At 35.5% G+C, this 21,370-nt stretch overlaps 2 long non-coding RNA genes across 2 annotated transcripts; both read left to right on the forward strand.

Annotated features, from left to right (window-relative positions):
• Positions 1-1,019: 1,019 nt before the first annotated feature.
• On the forward strand, positions 1,020-5,176 carry LOC147823568 (uncharacterized). Its single transcript, XR_015443524.1, has 3 exons — positions 1,020-1,314; positions 2,831-2,963; positions 4,665-5,176. It is a non-coding gene; the product is annotated as an uncharacterized LOC147823568 (long non-coding RNA).
• A 5,462-nt stretch (positions 5,177-10,638) lies between these two features.
• Positions 10,639-18,765, forward strand: LOC147823569 (uncharacterized). The gene is made up of 3 exons (XR_015443525.1): positions 10,639-12,526; positions 12,692-13,431; positions 16,871-18,765. It is a non-coding gene; the product is annotated as an uncharacterized LOC147823569 (long non-coding RNA).
• Positions 18,766-21,370: the final 2,605 nt, after the last annotated feature.

Raw genomic sequence — 21,370 nt, forward strand, 5'->3', positions numbered from 1 at the left:
CCTAATTAGTTCCCAAAGAGCATAGTTGTGGAAACCATGAATTTGGGAGTCAGGAGTTCAACATATGAATTTGGGGAAGACAAATACTCAGACAATTACAGGACAATATTAAATGAAGTAGTACTATGGTAGGAAGCCCTAAAATAATTTTCTTCAAAAGATAAAGAATTAAAAAGAATACACCTGAAAAGGCTTTGGGTAATTTGCCATTGAGAAAATTTTAGAATATAGAGAACACAGAAGTAACCTATTTCAAGAAAGAAGAAGAAGAAGAAGAAGAAGAAGAAGAAGAAGAAGAAGAAGAAGAAGAAGAAGAAGAAGAAGAAGAAGAAGAAGAAGAAGAAGAAGAGGAAGAGGAGGAAGAGGAGGAAGATGAAGATGGAAGAGGAGGAGGGGGGAGGGAGGAGGGAAGGAAGGGGAGGAAGAAAACATCAAGGCAGAGAGTGTGGTGTCCAAACTTCATGGGGAGAAGAATAAACTTGGGCAAGTTTTTCAAAAACAAACCAACTTTGGTAGAGACAGATGTAGCTACATCAGATTTAAGACCTTGAGCTAAAAGGGGAACTTTAAGAACCAAGTGCTAACACCTGCACAATGTCAGGATGCACCAAAACTAGTGAGAGAAATGGACACAGCACGGAAAGCCTTCATAAAAGCAAAGAACAATTAAGATGTTTTCCAGAGGGTGGAAATATAAAAAGGCAAAGAAAAACAATCACCATGGTGATTAGGAATCATGTTTTTGGAGGAAAGAAGAGGAAACCAGACAAAAAAGGAAAGATCATCAGAATCCACTGGAAAGGAAAGAAGAGGTGGGGAGAATAATCCAGAGCAGCAGTCAGAGAAAGGCTGGGAAAATGGATTCATAAAATCTGTGTATATTGAAATGAAGTAACTAGAGAAGTCAGTGTAGGAGCTGAGAAGGAACAGATCACAAGTCAACAACAAAACGCAAAAAGGGAAGAAAGTGTTCCAAAAAGAAAGAAAAATAGAATTTAATGAATGTCTTTATAAATTAAATGAGTTATTTTCATGACTCACAATTTAAAAGGAAAAAGATGACCTCAATTTGAATTTTGGTAAATGCTAAAAGCCTTATTAAATACTGTTGGGAAGGGATTGAATCACAAGAATAGGAATTATTTTCAAAAGCTAGAAAGAATAACATAAATAAAGAACACAGTGAAATAAAATTTCAGAGTAAATAGTAAAGACCAGTGAGTAACCAGTTGGAAAACACGGTGCAGAGAACTAAGCAGAGGCAAAGAAGTGTGCGGGAGTAAAAATAAGAACAACACTCATCCAGGGAACTTGGTAAGTTTCCACTCCCCTGTACCACAGACCTAGTGGAAGCTTCCTACCTCTTGCCCTGGTGAGCAGAAGCAGATCTTTCCTTCCTTATTGATTCTTCATTCATTCATTCATTCATTCATTGACCCGTCCATCCATCTATCCATCCATCCATCCATTCATTCATTCATTTGTACTTTTGCAGATTATTTTTAAATGTTTGGCTGATACATAGTAATTGTAAAAATCTATGGGGTACATTTTGATATTTTGATATGGGGATATAATGCATAATGATCAGTTAATTAGCATCTCTTTCTCAAGCATTTATTGTTTCTTTGTGTTGGGAACATTTAATTCTTCTACTTCTTTATAAACTATTGTAAACTATTGTCACCTTATTGGACTGTAGAACACTAAAGGTTATTGTTCCTATTTAACTGTATTTTGGTACATGTTTTCCAACCTCTCTGACTCCTTTCTCTCCTACCATTTCTTCCATCTAATTACCACTATTCTACTACTCTCTACTTCTATTAATCAATTTTTTTGACTTCTGCATATGCAACATTTGTTTTTCTGTGACTGGCTATTTCACTTAACATGGCTGTCAGTAAGTTCCATTCATATCTCCATTTTTCTTTATAACATTTTCTTCAACCCTTCACCCATCTATGGACACTTTGGTTCATTTCATGTGCTGGTTACTATGAATAATGCTACAGTGAACATGCAAGTCCAGATGTTGTTTCAACACACTGATTTCAATTCCCTTGCTATATACTCAATATATAGTGGATCATGTGGTAGCTCCATTTTTAGGTTTTGAAGAACCCCCACCGTTTTCTATAATGTTGGTACTAATTTACATTCCTATCAATAATATATAAGAATTTCTCTTTCTTCAAATCCTCCCAGCATTTATTTTTGTGTTTTTGAAGATAGCCATTCTAAGTAGACTGAAATGACATTTCATTGTAGTTTTGATTTGCATCTCCCCAATAATCAATGGTGTTGATCATATTTTCATGTACTTGCTGGCTATTTGTATATATTGTTTGGAAAAAACACTATTTAAATCACTGGTTTATCTTCAGTCCTATTGAATTTGTTTGGTTGAGCTTTTTAAATTTCTATGACAGAGGTGGTGAACCTATGATATGCAACTCACAGCAAGCACACAAAGCCCTGTCAGCACATGAGCCAAACATACGAGTTTTTTATTTCTAGACTAAAACCTCAGTATTCAGGTATAATTTCAGTGTTGCCACTTTGTGATAAATAACTGGGTTTGGGTTGCAGTTTGGGCACTCTTCTCTAAATGGTTCACCAATACTGACAATGAGTTATGAATATGAATCTCTTGTTGGATAAATAATTTGCAGATGTTTCTCCCACTCTGCAAGTTATCTTTTTACTCTGTTGTTTTCATTATAAGTTTTACTTAAGTTACCTGTGCTTTGGGGGCCTGACGAAGAAATCATTGCCTATAACAATCATTTTTTATTTATTTTTCATCATATAATGATCATACAACAAGATTGAGGAATTTTTCCTAAGTGACTTTGGAAGATTCTTGTCAAGACAAGGCTATGGCTACCTGAAGATAAAGTCCAAGGACAATGCCACAAAATGAGAGCTGGTCAAGCAAAGGACTTTCTGACCAGAATTGGGTAACACAGAGTCTTTCTCAAATGCTCAACTCTGCTCATTCTGCTTCAACCCTACTGTTTTTTTCCAGTGTTTGCCCTTACCATTTCTCTAAAACCTTTTCCTTTTTAATCATTTACAACTAAATCCTGAGGCATTTGTCTTTTCCCCTAACTCTAAAGACCCTGATAGGTGAAGGTGACTGATGAGCAACCTGACAAGGAAACTTGAGTTATGAAAGTAGTTTTAGTCCATTTCTTACAAAGATGTTGGTAACATGAAGTAACGTATTTCCAAGTCATAATGACCAAGTCATATTCAGAGGGTCATACTTTAGTTTAACTTTAGGAGATAACCTTAGTTTAAGAGTATTTTCTACTGTGTATCCTTCCTGGAAGATCAATCCAATGTGATAGGAAGTGCTATAATTTTTAAATTTCTAATCAGGGCTGGTACATATCCAAATCGGACATTACTCAATGTTCTCAAATCTATTTCAACTTTATCAGAGAAAGGGAGGAAAACTTATCCAAAAGCAAATAAAAATTTGAATCATTATTGGTTTTAGTGTGTACCATTAAAGAAATTTTGGAGAAATGCAAAGAAGTAGGACAGAGGTATAATGTCTAGCATGTTTAGTCTTTGAGGCAGAATAATCAAACATTGAGTATATCTGTAAAAATAATTTTCAAAAAATATACCCATAGCCGGTATCTTCCATTACAGTCAACATACCAGTTATTATATGATGATACAGTTATTAAATGAGACATTCGTATAAAAATTTCTTCCTGATAATTTTCGTCAATGTATAAGTCATAGAAAAAATAATTCTCATAAAAGTAAGTGAAGGAATCTACTCAAGAGTAGTGGAATAAAAAGCAATGTAACATTGAACATAGTTTTCATGAAGAGTTGATTTAAGAATTGAATTTCCAAGGTTCTTACTAGTAGTGTTTTCTATTGGCAGGAGGTTTACAAGGCAGGAAAGAAAGTAAAATGATTCATGATTTTTGCGGGATAAACAGAATAATGTATTCCCTTCGTGATTTCTCTGGGCATGAAAAGGAAATAGTTCTGCAAAAGATTAACTTGGACCCTTCTGTTAATGCACTCACAATTGTGAAGCAACAAATTGTGTAGCAAACTAAAATCTGGCAACACTGAACCTTGTTGTTCAAACTGGAAATCACATGTTTTTCTTGCAGCATAAACAAGATGAAATCCTCATTCAGGCTATCACTGTTAGGTATTAACACAATATTTTTGTGTTCTTTCCTCCCAGTGTGAATCAAAACTGTTTGCTGAGAAACTATTTTCCCTTGTAATAGGTGTATTCATCATAACTACATGTATAAATTACATCTCTTTGTCAATAAAATTTTAAATTTTAAATTACCTAATTAGAAGCCATAACAAGCACAAATTAAGATGTTGATAAAAAGCTTATTTCTTCAGTGAGATCCCTCTAGATCGTCAAAGTAAATGTTGTTTTTCCTTGTGTGTTTCATAGCTGAGAGATCCTTAATAGATAGGAACAAGCCAAGGAGAAATAGAACACTTACTAGGCTTTGAACAAAATTGCTATATTTTAAATATTCTGAGTATTCAAATTTTTAGCTTGGGCCATTGGAGTAATACTGCTATTTAATTAAATAGAAATGACAGAGAGGAAATCAGACAGAGGAAAACATGAAGCATTCCCTGGCCTTGTTACCTTTCAGATACTTACCAGACGCCCATGATGAGCTCTCAAGGAGGCACCTGAACATACAGGTATGACAATTAGGAAAAGGCACAAGTCATAAATTTAAAAAATCAGAATCACTTGCTTATACTTGGTATTTTAAAGCCACCTGATTGAATGAGCTTAACCAGAAAGCAAGAAGGAAATCTAGAATAGACATTTAGAGGTTGAGCAGACACGAGTGAGTCAGCAAGGGAAAATAAATGACCAGGAATGCAGCAGAAGACCAAAGGTGCATGTGGTATCATGGAAACCTAGAAAGGAAAGTGTTTCTTAAAGTAGAAAATGGGCAACAGTGTCAAGTGCTGTCAAAAGGGCAAGAAATGAGATATTCCATGTGAACGCATTTAGTGGACTTCCTGACACACAGTAGGAATTCAGTAACCATTTTTTTCTTTTAGTGATCATGAATATAGGCTTGGGAGTCAGTATGGATGAACTGAAATTCTTCCTCTGCTGTTTCATATCTGTGTGACTTTAGATAGTAGTTTAGCCCCTCAGTACCTTGGTTTCTACACTTTAGTATTTACTTCATAGGTGTGCAGCTAACACATTGCTATTAATCAATAAATTTAATTGCTATAAGCTTTCTTATTTCCACATCTTTTTACAATGTGCAGTAATAATTATAAATTCCTTTTTATTGAGTACTTATTTCATTTTTATTTTTTATCTTTAACTGATACAAAAAAAGTGAATATAATTATGGGCACCATGTGTTGATTAGGCACACACATGCATTTGTCTCCTTGAATATTATCATTTCCATACGGTAGAAACATTTAGGATCCTTGCTTCTAGCTTTTATACATAAATCTAACCACCATTCTACTTTCATATTCTATGACATCAACTTTTCTAGACTCTACATATGTATCTGTCAGCTTTCCTGTCCCTGGGGGAAAATATCCAGCATTTACAAATTAAAGGACGAGAAGTTTAATAGATCTCAGGCTCTGAGGTTTCCGTCTGTGTCTGGCTTCAGGGCAGGAATATCATGGCAGAAGAGTGTGCTGGGTCTCACTTCGTGGAGGCCCGGAAACCAACCGTAGAGGAAGAGCGCCAGTGGAAGCTGTACCCTCCAAAGGCACGCCCCCAGGACCTACCCCCTCCAACTGAACCCCACCTCTAACGCCATATTTAGCCGGTGGATTAATCCACTGTCACGATCCAGTCATCTCTGAAGACAGTCAGTTTGATAACTAAGATTAACAGACACAATGTCTGAGGAATATCATCTGGTATTTGTCTTCCGCGCCTTGCTTATTTCATTTAACATTGTGCTCTCCTAGTTCATTTAGTTTTTCATGAATAATAGGATTTCCCTTTTCGAAAAAAGCTAAAGCGTATTTCATTATATATACAACACATTGTCTTAGTGCATTAATGAGTTGATGGACACTTAGAATTTCTCCATTTCGTGGCTGCAGTAAACAGTGCTGCAACAAAGGTGAAGTGCAACTGTCTCCTCAATGGATTTATTTTTTTCCCCTTAGATTTATAACCACACAGGGATTGATGATAGCTTCATTTATAATTTTGTACAGAATTCCCATATCTTTTCCATGGTGGATGTGTTAAAATATAGTTCTACCAACAGTATGCAAGGGTTCTCTTTTCTACAAATCCCATCTGTCACTTGTTACCTATTGTCTTTCTGTTAATAGCCATTTTAATTGGAGTGAAGTGAAATCCATTTGTGGTTTTAGTTTTCATTTCCCTGATGGTGTAATATTAAATATATATAGAAAGAGACTATATGTGATCATATAATATGTGTCTTTCTATGCCTAGCTTATTTCACTTAGCATAATGTCTTCCAGTTTAACCATATCAGCACAAATGAAAGAATTTCCTGCTTTCATACCACTATGCAGTAGGTATTCTCTAGCATAATGCTGAAATGCATACAGGAGTGCAGATATCTCCTTGAACTGCTCATGTTGACTTTTTATATGTGTGTTACCCAGAAGTAGCCTTGCTGGATCATATTGTAAGTATATGTTTAGTTTGTTGAAGACTCTCTGCACGGTTTTCCATTATGGTCGTATTGTTTGCATTCCTACCAAGGGTGTACTCGAGGTCCCTTTTCACCACATCCTGCACAATACCTGGTTCATTTATCATCTTGATTATTGCCGATCTCAAGGTGTACGACGGTATCTCATTGTGACTGTAATTTGTATTTCCTTAATGATTAGAGATCTTTTTTTCCATTTATCATTTTGGCTTTGGTATGATTTTCTTTTTTTGAGAAATGACTTTGAAGCTTTGACTTTGTCCATTTATGGTCCTATAGTAAAATACCACAGACTGGGTAATTTATAAATATTAGAAATATATTTCCCAGTGTTCTGGATACTAGGACATCCAAGACCCTGGTGCTGGCAGGTTCCGTGTTTGTCAAGGGCTGATCTGTGCTTCCAAGACAGTGCTGCGTTCTCCCATGGTGGAAGGAGCAAGGGCAAAAGGGTCAAGTGATCTATGAAGCCTCTTTTGCAAGAAGCTTGATGTTATTTACTTGGGAGGAACCTTTATAGCTTAATAACCTCTCAAGGCACAGCCTTTTAATTCTGTCCAATCAGTGATTAGTTTTCAATAGGAGGGGTATGAGGGTAGTTAATCTACACCAAGATCCTTTGCTTGTGTTTTAAAATTGTGTTTTTAAACTTTTTTATGTTGAACTTTTGTATTTCTTATATAATTTCAATATTATCCTCTTATCAGATGTATGGTTTGCAAATATAGGGGTTCCTCCATCTTGGCAGGAGTTTGCTTTCAGTATCAAAATCTGTAGCTGCTGAAGTCCTTTACATGAAATGGCATAGTATATAACCTATGCATATATTCCATATGTCTCCAATCTTTTCTAGATTTTTAATATTATATTTAGTTTTATACTCTTGCTTAGGGAATGAGAATAAAAATATTTGTACATGTTCAGTACACATGTAATTTAAAAATATTTCCTAGTTGTAATTGCTTGAATCTGTGGATTTAGTATCCCCAGATATGAAGGATTGACTATGGTTTCTTCCCATCCATGGGTTGTCTCTTCATTCTTTTGTTTCCTTCACTGTGCAGAAGCTTTTTAGTTTGACATAATCCCACTTGTCTATTGCTTTTTTTGTCTGTGCTCTTCAGACCAGTCGTGGGCTTTTCGCACTGTTTTCTGAGTGTAGTTTTGTAGTTTCAGGTCTAACGTTTAAGCCTTTAATCCATTTTGAGTTCATTTTTGTGTATGATATGAGATGACAGTCTGGTTTCATTCTTCTGCATATGGATATCTACTTTTAAATAATACACTTATTTTTATTGTTTGAAGTCTTGACAGAACACAGAATCCAGTCCAGATGGTTCTAATGAGAAGCCTTAAAAGTATTTCCTGAGGCATAGAAATTGTAAAAGTAGTCAGCCATGGATCGTGTGGTAACCAGAGACTAGCTGCAGTGAAAATTCATTTCTACCCACAACCAAAGTGACCAGAGGAAGAAATGATGCTAACAACATCCACTGACATTAGAATTGCGAAGAAGTGGCTTTCTAGTGGGAAAAGGAAGAGTACAGGAACAAGATGACAATAAAGGGAGGGAGGGGGAAGAAACGCACAATGTTCTCTCTACTTATTTTTCTATACCAGTATGCTAGGATCATCAGGTGATTCTAAAGAGAAATGACCTGTATGGGAGCCGTGGGAAGACAGGTTGCAGAAATTAGCTTTCTAAGCCTCAGGAGGTGGGACAGAGAAGGCTGAATCTTAGATTAAGGAGCCACAGAGAGATCAAACAAGCTTTGATGTTCTCTAGTGTTGTGTTGATAGCCAATCCAGTAAATAACATTCAGATGAGGAGAGTGTTTCACAATTTCAGTACCCTCGTTCTGGTGCTGGTAACCTAGCCATAGTCAGCTCCATAACTTCTCAGTTGTGCTTTATATTAGCAAGAGACCACGTGGTGTCTCCTTGGAGTTCTCCTTATAATTAAATATATGCATATGTATCAGTTGGTAGGGTGTTTGTGAGTTAGAGAAATTAAATGCATGATTCAAACTCTTCTGAAAAAAGCCAAAACTTTTGTTTGTTTCCAAGATTTGGATGGAATTTCTTCATTTGACTACATCCCACAAGAATGCCTTCATTCCTGGCTTTTACTGGAAACTTCTAAACTGTTGACACTATGCATTTTAAAAAATAAACAGAAGGGCACATCTCCATGACTTCATTTTATGTTGAGGATATAAATATTCAGAGATAAAAGACAATGTCTCTCTTTGTTGAGTGTATTTGTAAATAAGAGAATTTGTCAGTGTCATTTTATCCATCATTCTTTGCTTGCCTTTGGCATTTAATAGGTCTACAGCTGTGGTGAGAAATTATTTAATCATCATTCTTGTTAAATTAAAATTTTTAAAAAACGAATTAAAAAAAAAGGTTTTGAGGTCAAGATACCTGAAAATGTGAGATTGGTGAAATTTTTCATAGTGATAACAACATTAATAAAAATTATTTTCAAGGAAAATAATTTATTCCTCATAAAATACTCTTTTTTCTTATTTTACTGACTAAAACAGGGCATTTGGCATAGAGTACTACTAGAGATTAGCCAGGGGATAGTTTGTTCAGAACGTTGTCCCTCCTTTAATCTGGACAAATTCAAGTAAAATTATAGTTTCCCAATCTCCCTTTAATTTTCAATATTTTTTGTTGAAAAAGAACTTCAGAAAATACTGACTCTGTAACTCTAAATTTGAGACAAGACAGCTTAGAAACATTTTTATTTAAATAAGTCAGAAGAGTACTTTGCTCCCTTAGTCACAAGTCTGAGATTAACAAAATGTAACCATAAATATAAAAAAATCACTCTGTTTTCAGTTAAAGTCACTTTTTAAAAGCATGGGAAAAATTGCTTTTATGTAATAAGCTAATATACACTATTTTGTCAATTTCAAATGAGATTGATGATTACATGGTAAGTTTTTTAAATTAAAATTTTTGCGTTACTTTTTTTTAATACACTGGTATCAAACCCAGGACCTCATTCAAGCTATTCAAGTGCCTACTACTGAGCTATATACCCAGCTCTTCAATTAATCTTTGACTGGTATATAAAAACATAAAAATTTTGTGCATTAAAAGTATCATTTGATGTTTCAATGCATGTATGATTCATTATATAATGATTATATTAGGTTAGATGTATCTGTCTCCTCAGACATTTATCTTTTTTTGTGATGAAAACTTTCCTCACCATCTCTTATGGTCTTCTCAATGTACAGTACATTATTGCCATCGATGGTCACCCTACTGGGCATTATAGCACGCTGGAGCTTCTTGCTCCCATCTAACTGTAAATTAGGATCCCCTGATCTTTTTGTTTTCGTGGAATTCTACCATTATGAAAGGGATGATGACTATAAATTGCACTCTACCAAATATAGAATCAGAAAGAACAGACCTATATCGATGCATTACCAAGAATACTTAATTATTGGGCCAGGGATTTAGCTCAGTGGTTCCCCGCCTGCCTCCCAAGCTTAATGTCCTGAGTTCAATCCCTGGTACCAAAAAAAAGAACAGTTAACTATAGTTAACTATAAACTATGCACAAAGGCAACTGGTCAAATTAACAAATGAAAATAGTTTGTCTTGATATGTTCAATTTTTTTGCCCTTAACGCAAAGTAATTTCTGTCCAAAATAATTTGATTAACTTTAAATACTGAGAATTATTATACTCTGTTTGGTGGTTTGCTGGCATCAAAGACATATAATAAATGTCACTCACTTATGTATGTCACATTTTCTCTATAAAAAGTGCAGGCATATTAAAGAGATAAGTAATGAGAGAAAAGATGCTATGAGAACAGCCAAGATGCGCTGTAAGAATCCATAGAGTAATGTGAGCACACATACTGAGTTAATCTTCATAAAGTAATTGAGATTGGATAGAATTAGCCAGTGTATAGATCATATAAATAAATTTTATTTGGAAGAAACATCTCTAAAAGTAAAGGTCTGCTTAGTTTGGCTTCTAAAATAAATAACTCAGGTTTAAATTTTGACTACTACATGCAAAATTTTCTCTGAATACTAAAAGCCACGTATCTCAATGGGAACAAGTTTCATACATTTTAAAATATTCAGAGCTGGCTAGTTAATATGTGTTGTGGCTATGAGAGAGAGGTAGGCGTGAGGTAGAAGGTTGGTATGGAGAAAGAGTGTTCTGTATTCCTTCACTCCATAGAGAGATGCCCAAGCAACAAAACAAATACAAAAAAATTTCAGTTGAAATGAATACAAATACCATTTCAAATATGCACCCAATTCCAGGTGAGGACTATTAAGAATGCTGTGGTACTTTTTAATGCTATGTTGTATAGTTTGGGATATGACAAAGAATATGACACAGTGAAAAGCATGACAACATCAAGAAGTACTCCAAAATAGCCAGATAAAAGTCTCAGTAGATTAAATTCTGGATGGTAAATCTGATATTTGGAATCAGAAAGCATGGCAGCATTATAGGGAATTTCTACTGAAGACTGAGGGTCATTTTAGTTAGGATTATTTTTATTACAGTAAATGCAGTACTTTTTCATTTTAATATAACTTATGACTGACAGAATTGCAATTAGACATGGTATCTTAAATCCATCAAAACTTTTGACATTTTTCTGATAATTTATATGTGTGAGGGACATTCTCTACTATATTGGCCTTAAGAGCCTCAAATGAGTAACACAGGCTTTGCAGATAGCGTGTTAGGGAGACAGTAACTAGCTCCATGAAAACCACTTCATGGATTCTGCGATGCCACCAAATTTCCAAGCATGGGCTGCTATAAGAAGAAAACCTACATGACCTAGAATTAGAATAACATCTGAATTTAGGTGTCCCTACATAAGACACACTGAAATACAGAAAGACATGAGAAGATCTCTACTCTGAGACTGGTAACAGAGGGATTGGAAAATGAGCTGTGCTGAGAGTTAGCCCATGGATTCCAGTCTGAGGACACAATTTTTTTTAATCACCTGTATTCTTTTAAGCAACTTTAACCTCTGGACTAAACTTCTTCTTCCTAATCTAGGCAATTATATTAATTATACTTAAAATGGTCTGAAGAGTTCATTCCCTGCCTTGATCAGGCTGTGGAAATATGTGTTTCCCCTGCCCATTAGATTCCCTATCACACTGTATCTGAGACTCATAGCTGCCTAAATGCAAGGGCTGATGCACAGTAGTAATTCAACACAAATTTTGAAATACAATTGAATAATGCAAGAAAAGGAACTAAGTGAGGTACTCACAAAGATTTGCTGAACCCCTCCAAGCGAAAAAATACTGAAAATTAAACAGCTAAAGGGAAGGAGGGCATTAAAAGACATTATCCTCATAGTATTCCACAGGAGGTTGCAAATTTGCTTATGAAGATAAGTAAATTATGAAACAAATACTTTTAGCTACTGCACATTGGATTAGCTGACCTTGTGTTGTACTCCCTTCTTGATCTCCACAGTTAATGACTGGTACCAGGGCTGTTCAAAGCAACTTTCAACAAAGATGGAAAATTCTGCATGTGCCCTGTTCGGTATTTTAGCCATTGCTACATGAAGCTGTTGAAGCTTGAAATGTGGCGAATTGGGTGGGAGAACTAATTTTTAATTTTACTTAATTTTAATTAATTTAAAATCAACTACTTACACTTGATTAATGACTACTGTATTCAACAGCACAGATCTACAGTGAATGGCCATATTCATCATTGGACTGGAGCAGAGGATGGTTTCTAAGACAGCATAGTGACCCAAAATAATATACGCCTGCAAAAAGGAATCATAGGTAGAGAGACTGTAATTTTTAATATTGAGTTTTTATTTCCCATGACTTGGAATTTAACATACCTTTTCGATGTCTTTGTGTGTCCTTTCACCAGAACTGAAAACGGAATTCAGTTGCATTGCACTTAACAGTCTTTCATCTTTCTGTGATTCTGTCTCCTTAGAGGTAAAATGAAGTGTTTGGACTTCATTTCTCTTCCAGCTGCAGAGATTAGGAGCAAGTTTGAATGGGCTGCTGGGAAGAACATACCTGTAGGATGGTAAATCTCATATATAAAATCCTGTCTCATCAGCAGAATCTCTCCAGCATGTTGTCTGTTTTCTCTGTACCTCTGCTCTTCTCTCATCTGTTCATAGCTCAAAAGAGTTCTCCTGCCTGATAGGTTTATCCTCCTGGGTTTGTGCTATCCTGAAGGTTTGTTTAGACAGAATCCAGACATATTGCTGTGTTTCTTATGCATTCTAACTAAGAGGGGAGCTCGAAATGGGTCGAAGTTGCCTAAAAAACAGACTTGGAAGATTAGTTGGAGATCAGAGGGAAGAAGAGCATTGTAAAGTAAACTTGGGATAAAGAGCTCCAAAGTTTAAACCGAACTAAAACAGAAAGCATGGTTTTCTTTCACAAAATCAAATCAATTTTTATTTGAAAGTTTCTTTGCACATAAAGGAGCTGCAGTGGTAGAAATGTAGATTCGTGACGTGGCCTCCTGGAGTCTGTTGAAGAAGAGTAATTCTGAAAATTCTCTCTGGTCCGCCTGGCTCCCCTGGTGCTGTTCACCCTGATGAAGACGAAGATTGCACCAGCGCCACCTTCTGGGAAAAATAGAAATAGCAGCAAAGAAGCCTTATTTAAAGACTGCCAACTCTATTTCACTCTCCAAGCAAAAAGTGAAATGTGAAATACAGGTAAAATTTCATACAGCTAAAAATTGCATAACATGCAAAGTTATAAATAATTCTGCTTAAAATGATAAGACAGGACAAATTTAAATTTGGATTTGGTTTTCCTGATTTTTAAACGATGATAAATATTATATGATTCTGTTTCAAAATAGCTAATCTGAAATAATAAAATGCTACCCCATATCCTTTTGTCATGGCTTTGTTTTAGCTTTTGTCTTGACCACAGATCTGCTTGTAATATGAAGTATTTACTTCCACTTACTCTATGCTAGTTAAGATAATCCTTAACTTCAAATAGAGTTAACAGAATTTAGAATGGGAAAACAGAGAGGCAAATTCTTTTACTTTGCCTAAAAAGAAAATTCTTACTTATTTTACTCTGAACCATGAAAATAGTGGTACTGTGAGTATGCTATAGGTTTTTAACTTGGAAAGTAAAGTCAAAGCCTTTTGAAATCTTACAAACCTTAGTAGAGCGCTTAAGCAAAGTTGCTGAATAATATGCACAAACACCTCTAAGGCATTAAGAATTTATGAGAAAAAATCTACAGCTAGGTAATAAACAGCATTGTCCTGTAAAAAGCTTTGGAAACCTGGATGGGGAGAAGTTTGAATTTGATTTTAGGCTATACTGAGATATCTATAGATATGACTTAGACATAATTCTTACTGAGTTGATGTATAGAAGTCATAATCATAAAAACTCTCTGAATGTCTGTGAGTTCTATTCTGTCTGTGAAGTACCATTCAAACATAATGGTCTAAAAGCATAGAGACAAATCCAGGAAGTGACTGATCTCTTCCATGTTTCTGAGTTCATCCACTCAACATTTTTATTTGTGCTACCACTTACATGTACAGGAATTAAAGCTTTTTAATGCCTTAAACTACACCACAAATGAGATCCATCATTGTTCTTGATGGTGCCATACAAGCTCCTATGATTTTAAACTAGAAAATAAAACCTCTCCTTATAAATAACTGCGATGATATTATGAAGAACAATCATCACCGACTACAAGTGCACTGTATTGACTTTTACTTCAAGCCCTTCTCCACTCCACCTTGTAAATATTCACAAAGCCATTTGTCCTTAAAGTGCATTTGTAAGACAAGGACCAGTAAAGGAGCACTGTGTGTTTCATGCTCTGCCAATATGCAGATGACAGAGTTGAATTTAACATTCTCCAGCATGCCCTGCTGTGGTTGTCACTCATAGCTTATGCTTTCCCCAAACCTCAGAATACTTATAATGCCACGTATCGTATGTGGAGTAATAACTAGGCTTGCTAGGATATTTTCTGTTGGACAATTCCTTTGGCACAGACAAAAGCCATAAAATTCAGCTTTTTACACAAAGTTATCCAGCTTTTAAAAAATGCTTCAAAGATCATAACTGTAATATCACTTGACAGCTCGGCATTCTCAGAGCTGACTAATGGGCACTTTTGGGAATGGAGTTTTATGCTTTTTTTTTTCTTTCTGAGGCATCTACCAGAATTTGGAAATCAAATCAATAACATAAAATCCACAATCCTTGAGCAATGAAAATTAAGTTGAGGGTAGATCTTTTAAAGGTATCACTTAAAAATGAATTTTGCAGAAATAATTTGGAACTTTAAACAAAAATTAAGTATGAAGAAACTATAAGTAATTTAACATTTTCAGTGAACTTCCAGGAGCCCAGAGAAAAGGTTGTATTTTTTTCTTAATTAGAATCCCTTTATCAAGTCTATTCCTATGGATGGATAGAATCTCAACTATGTGATCCACACACCTATTTCATTTGAAGTTGCTCCTGTGCATTTAAGTTGCATCACAAACAATCCCCATACCGATGCATCTAAAACATATGTTGTCTGATTCTACCCCACTATCAATATGAAAAGGATAAATTATTGGAAATATTTGGGGAAAAAAAGAAAATTTAAATATTTACAGAATAAGATCAGGCTGGCTTAAACTCACTCTTTTCAACTCAAGAAAAGAGATGAATCTTAAAAGTCACCTCTCTATCTACACCTTTACACACACATACACACACACACACACCCCTATGAAGCATATTTGTTCAAATCAGGAAATAGACCCTAACACGGGGTCCTTCAGGACTGCATGATTAGGATGATGCTTTGTAAAAAAATTAAAAAAAACTACTTGTAATTATTTAGTAAATTTATTTTATTTGACCTGTAGCTTCTGCCAAATCCTTGTTTCTTCAGATGTATATTTAGTTAAAATTCATCGAGAGAATGGCAAAAAACTATAAGCATGCTTTGCACAGTGAACTTAGGTATCCAGAATACTGCTGATTATTTTCAGCTCTTTACAAACTGGTCCGTATTTTGGCTAACGGTTATGTACTTTAGCTCACATGTTTTCTGGGAGGAAGCAAGCCTCTAAACATGATGTTTAACATTTTTAAGTTTCTTGCTGTTTTTGCAAGGGACTAGATACATGCACATATACATATACATGTATGCATTCTTATATATGTACATGATGTGTTTGTATTTGTGATGATCTGGGGTCTGCATATGTTGCCACACTGTGTGCAAAGGGTAAAATTTAGATATAAACCATACGAATTATTTTGCCATTAGTAGGAAATGGGTAGCCTTTTTGGATTCCATTAAAAATATTATAAACAAATGTATATAGTTTAAAATCTTTATATTCTCTAAGGAGAAACTGATAAAATGCAAGAGTTCTTTGTCTATGCAGACTTTTGCATCTACAAACTATAAACCAAAATAAACCTTTCCTCCATGGAGCTATGGGTGTAGGGTATTGGGTCTCAGCAATAAGAAAGTAACTAAAAGACTCACTTATCAATTTAAAGTTGTCCAAACAACAAATCTCTTCCAAGGCCCTGCTTAGCCGAAGTATGTCATCATCACAGAAAATGGTAGAATACAAGCCTTCCTTTCCTTTCATTCATCCATTTACTCATTCATTCACTTGGTCATTTATTCATTAATTCAGTTAGTCACTTACTGAAGAAATGCTTATTGAGGTTTGAGTGTGGAGGACTGTGGGATTTTTCTGGAAAAGCTGGAGCGGAGTAGAGGATGCAAGTGTGTATAATTGTTCTTTAAAAAATCTCAAAATCATGACCAGTTTTCTGCATTCACTTTGCACTACTGCACAGTTCTGAGTAATTGAAATGGAGAAAGTGATATTTCCCATAGTTGTAAGGGGTTTAACTGTTTACGAGGGGCCCTTATCTCATTTGTTCCTGGAAAATCTGTGAGGTCATTATTCTCCAGTCAGAGAGATCTAGAAACATGTACAGTAAGAGGTGAAACTGGCCTCAGTGTTCATGCTACAGAAGGATATTTATACCGCTGCTACTGTATTAGTGAGCTTTCCCATTGCTAGAACAACATACCCCACACCCACAACTTAAAGGAGGGGAGACTTCATTTTCTCACTGTTTCAGTCCATGTGCAGCTGGCTCCAAGGCAGAGATGTGATGGCAGAAGGATGTGGCCGACCAAAGCCACGTACTTCATGGTGGCAGGAAGCAGAACAGAGGAAGAGTCCCAGAGAGGGAAGGACATTGGCTCAGGTATAGTGCCAAGCCCCCAGGACCAACAGACACACCCAGAAGTGGGCTCCACCAATCACCAGGGCAGGTTCTGAGGCCCTCATATTGAAATTCCTTGCAAATTGCCACAGCTCAGGATTAATGCAGTGGTGGACAGCTTGCTTACTATGCTGGGGAGCCTGGGTTCATCCCTGACACTGATTTAAAAAAAAAAAACAGAATTAATCTGAAAGAAGTGTATCCATTTTGTACTGTAATTTTTCATTTTATTATGTGAAGAGGACCACAATATTTATAGGCTTTTTTGGTTTGACCTCACCAGATCTGAGCTGCGTCTTTCCATTTTTTTTGCTTTGTTTGTTTATTACTTGCACTGTGTTATAAAGCTATTGCTTCCAGTGAGTCTTTAAAATATCCAAACTAGTGGTTCTCAACCATACTGCATTGAAAAGCTTTCTAGAGAGATTTTAAGAAATGTAATTCCTAAATATCCACACTGAAAAGCTTCTGTTTCAGTGTCTAATGTGCAATCTTATGAACACACACACACAAACACACACGCACACACACACACACACACACCCCTACCTGTATATCTGACTCCCAGCTGAGTCTGTGTATCCCATATTGAATATAAAATAAAAGATAAGAATTCTGAAACTGGTAAGAGCCTTTCAATTTATCTACTAGTAACACCCTTATCTTTAAGGCAAGCTGAAGTTTTGCTGCTCTGTTGTGGTGGCCTATTCTGAATAATGACAACTGCCAGGTGGCTAGAGAGAAGATAAAAGATTTATTTGGGTTATGCCCCCTCTTTAGAATTAAGTGGTCCTCAGAGAAGACATCTGAAGACTTTGATGCTATCTATCAACCTTGCCATGGACTCAACTGACCTTCCGGAATAATGGTCAATAAACTTGTCATTAACTTCAGTTCCAGTTTCATAAAAGCTACCATGAAAATGTTGAAATCATATAGATCAGGCCCCAAATGAAGTGTAAATGATCCCTAAACCTCTACTTCATAGAGCCTGATATACACTACTTTTTAAATTCTGATGCCTGTGTCCTTTGAACTCCTGCTTCAATTTTAGCTTCCATTCCTTCCATAAGACCCCTCATTCCTGCCAAGCACATGACTTTTCCTCATCCCAACAGTTTCCAACCACCTGTCTCCTCCTTTCCTGTATTCCACCTGCTGTAAAGCCGTCACTGAAAAATAGTCATTAAAATCATTAGAGATGCCAGCTGCTGCCTACTACTGTCTGTGAATCATTCAAGACTATAAATATTACCTATGCATTGTATGGTCTGGGACCTATGAGAAGCTGCCTCAAATATTTAGTATCACAATTGTCATCATGGCCTAGAAGACTACAATGTTTAAACATTGTATCACCAAGAAGGTCAATGACTTCCAATATCTTTTTTCCTTATCACATTCTACCATCCAGCCAAATTTAGCCAGGGATCCAAAGCTCTGAAGATTTAACTCCTTTTAAGGTGTACTAGGCCCCAATTAAGAGCAGAAATATAGTTGAGCCTCAAAACAAATTATTCAGTTACATTGAAAATAGTGGAACCGAAATGTAGATAGATGAATAACAGAAACTATGTAGAGCATTCTAGGGTTAGTAGAAAGTGATTGAAGATAATCACTGTATTCATTAAAAATTAATTGGAGGAGTGAAAAAAAGCTGTATTTTTGCCCTTTTTTTTTAAGTAACAAAAATTTCTTTACTCATTATCATTTAGCAATTATTTTATAAAAATTATAAATTTTGAATAATTGGATGTAAAGAATTAATTCCAAATATTAACTCATATTATATGAAAATACATATTAAAATCATTTAAATAAATATATAAAGTAATAAACTAAATGATTTAAACTGTATGCATTTTATTTATATGTATGATCATTATCTTTTTCTAGGGGATTTATGAATATATAATGTTTTTCAAATAATATAAGATGTTATCATCTGTACTACTGTATAAAGTAAATTGTAACAGGGAAATAAAAATGGTTCTGAAATAAAAATATATATTATATATTACTTTCAACAACACAGCAAGATCTACCTCTAAATGTTCAGAATTGAGAGTAAAACCCAGCACCACCACCTGCTGTTTGAAAGGGAAGATTTGATTTAGTGTCCTCAATTTGCAGTGAGCGAAAGGAGAGCTCAAAGCCTGGTGGTAATTATAACTGTCATGGGGATAAAGCACCACTGTCAATACCATCTCACAGTTTTTAAGGCTTTTAAATAAATCATTTTTGGAGTGTAGGTGCAGACTTTTAAATATATTGTTCTTAAGAAGGAGGAAAGAGATAAGTAGACCAAAAAAAAAAGTAAAACCGAGTCAAATAAACACTTTCAACTTGAATATTCCGCTGTCCTTTGAAAATGAGCAGTGTGGTCTAGAGAAGAAATGTCCCCCGAAAGGCTCATGTGTTGAAGGCTAAGTCCATAATGACGCCATGAACAGTGGTGATGGGTTCATAGCTGAATGGCCATGGGGAGGATGTGGAAACTTTAGGAGGTGGAACCTACTTGGAGGAAATAGATCACCAAGGGTACGTCCGTGAAGGGTAGATCACATCCCCAGTCCGTTTTTCCCTTTCTCTTCACTTTCTGCACACCATGAGGTGAGCAGCTTTGTTTCACCACACTCTCCCACCACGAAGCCTTGCTTTACCTCAGTACAAAAGTGATGAGACCTGGTATCTTTTACATGAGAAACCCAAAGAATACTTTAAGGAGCAAAATAAATGCAAGAGAGTAATAGACAAGGTGACAGATCTTTTGCAAGTAGGAGGGTGATCAAGAAATGCCAAAAGGGGGAAGGAGAGAAGGAAAAGTCAAAAGAACGAAGATGTGTCATGTCCATGCACCAACCCCTCATGATGAATGCAATCATTATGTAGTACAAACATGTACTAATAGAAACAAAATAAAATAAGTGATGAGACCAAGAGGTCACGGAAACCTCTGAAAACTTGAGCCAAAACAAATCTTTCTTTATTTTTTTATGTTTTGAATACTAGTGATTGAACTGAGAGCTGTTGCATTGAGCTGCATTCTGCAGCCTTTTTTCACATTTTCATTTTGAAACGGGGTCTAAGTTAGTTACTAAATTGTTCAGGCAGGGCTTGAACTTGGAATCTTTCTGCTCAGCTCTTTCTTCTTTTTAAGTTGACTTTCTCTGGTATTTTGTAACAGTGACTGAAAGCTGACTAATATAACAAAAAAGCCCCATTTCTTTCTGTCACAGAGTCCTTGTAGCTTTTATTTATATCATAAATTATACATATTTATTCCTCTGCATAGTTTTTATAACAAGGACATTATCAATGGAATGCATAGAGAGAACATATTTTTTTCAAACTTAGATTTGAATTCCAGCTCTTTCAGTTGTTAGGTTTGACCACAGTCCAATTATTTACCTTCTCTGAAGCCCAGCCTGCAGATTTCTAAAATTGAAATACCCACAGAGACCTTGTAGGATTTTTACAGAGACTTTGAAATAGTATATGTAAAGCACATGGGATGTACAATAAACACTGGAGAAGGGAATTTGTAATTATGTTCTCTATTTATTCAATAATTTTACATAGAAAAAAATATTCAACACCTAGGCCTTTTGTACATTTCCAAGTTAATGTTAATTAAAATTTCTGATTTTGCAGTGCATTCAGGCTAAACTGACTGAGTTGATTTCTTTTGTGTCCTTTTAGAGTTCTTCTTTACTCTGGGCAATTTGGTGTGATGCTGTCATTAAAATCTCAGATGTTCAGAGTCAAATTAAGATCAGACCTTGCACAGATGTCAGGAGATCATAGAAAGATAGGACAAATCTTACTTTGAAGTACATATAAAGAATGACACTTGAGGTAAACACCCAATTAATACTGATAGAAATACAATCTATGGTAGGTGTGCCTTAGAGTTTCAGTCTCTAACCCAGGCAGTGATGATTTTAACAAGGAGGCCAAGGGAGGTGCATAGACCATTCAAACATATGTTCATCAATACATGAGGATTCGTGTGACTGTGAATCACTTTTGAAAGCTGAATCTGTCCTTTATAGATAAGTCTCCAACAGATTCTAGTGAATAAACTTTCATCCCATTTTCTGATGTGACTTAGGAAGGCATAATTTTTCAAAATTAGAATATTTAAGGAAAACCTCATGTATCCTTAGTGGCACCTAAAGAGATATTGTGAAGAGGCCCATCAGCCACTAGGAGTCTTCTAAAGAACTATAAGTAATAAAAATGTTAAATAAATTTTTACCCCAGAATGTTTAGTAAAGAAAGGATGGATAAACAGGTAAATAAATGGACATATGGATTGATTGGATTGATTGTATGGATTGATGGGCAAAT

The sequence above is a fragment of the Heterocephalus glaber genome, unplaced genomic scaffold, assembly GCF_053883595.1.
Source record: "Heterocephalus glaber isolate CG9 unplaced genomic scaffold, H.glaber_assembly_v1.0 deba00001572, whole genome shotgun sequence".
Taxonomy (NCBI): domain Eukaryota; kingdom Metazoa; phylum Chordata; class Mammalia; order Rodentia; family Bathyergidae; genus Heterocephalus; species Heterocephalus glaber.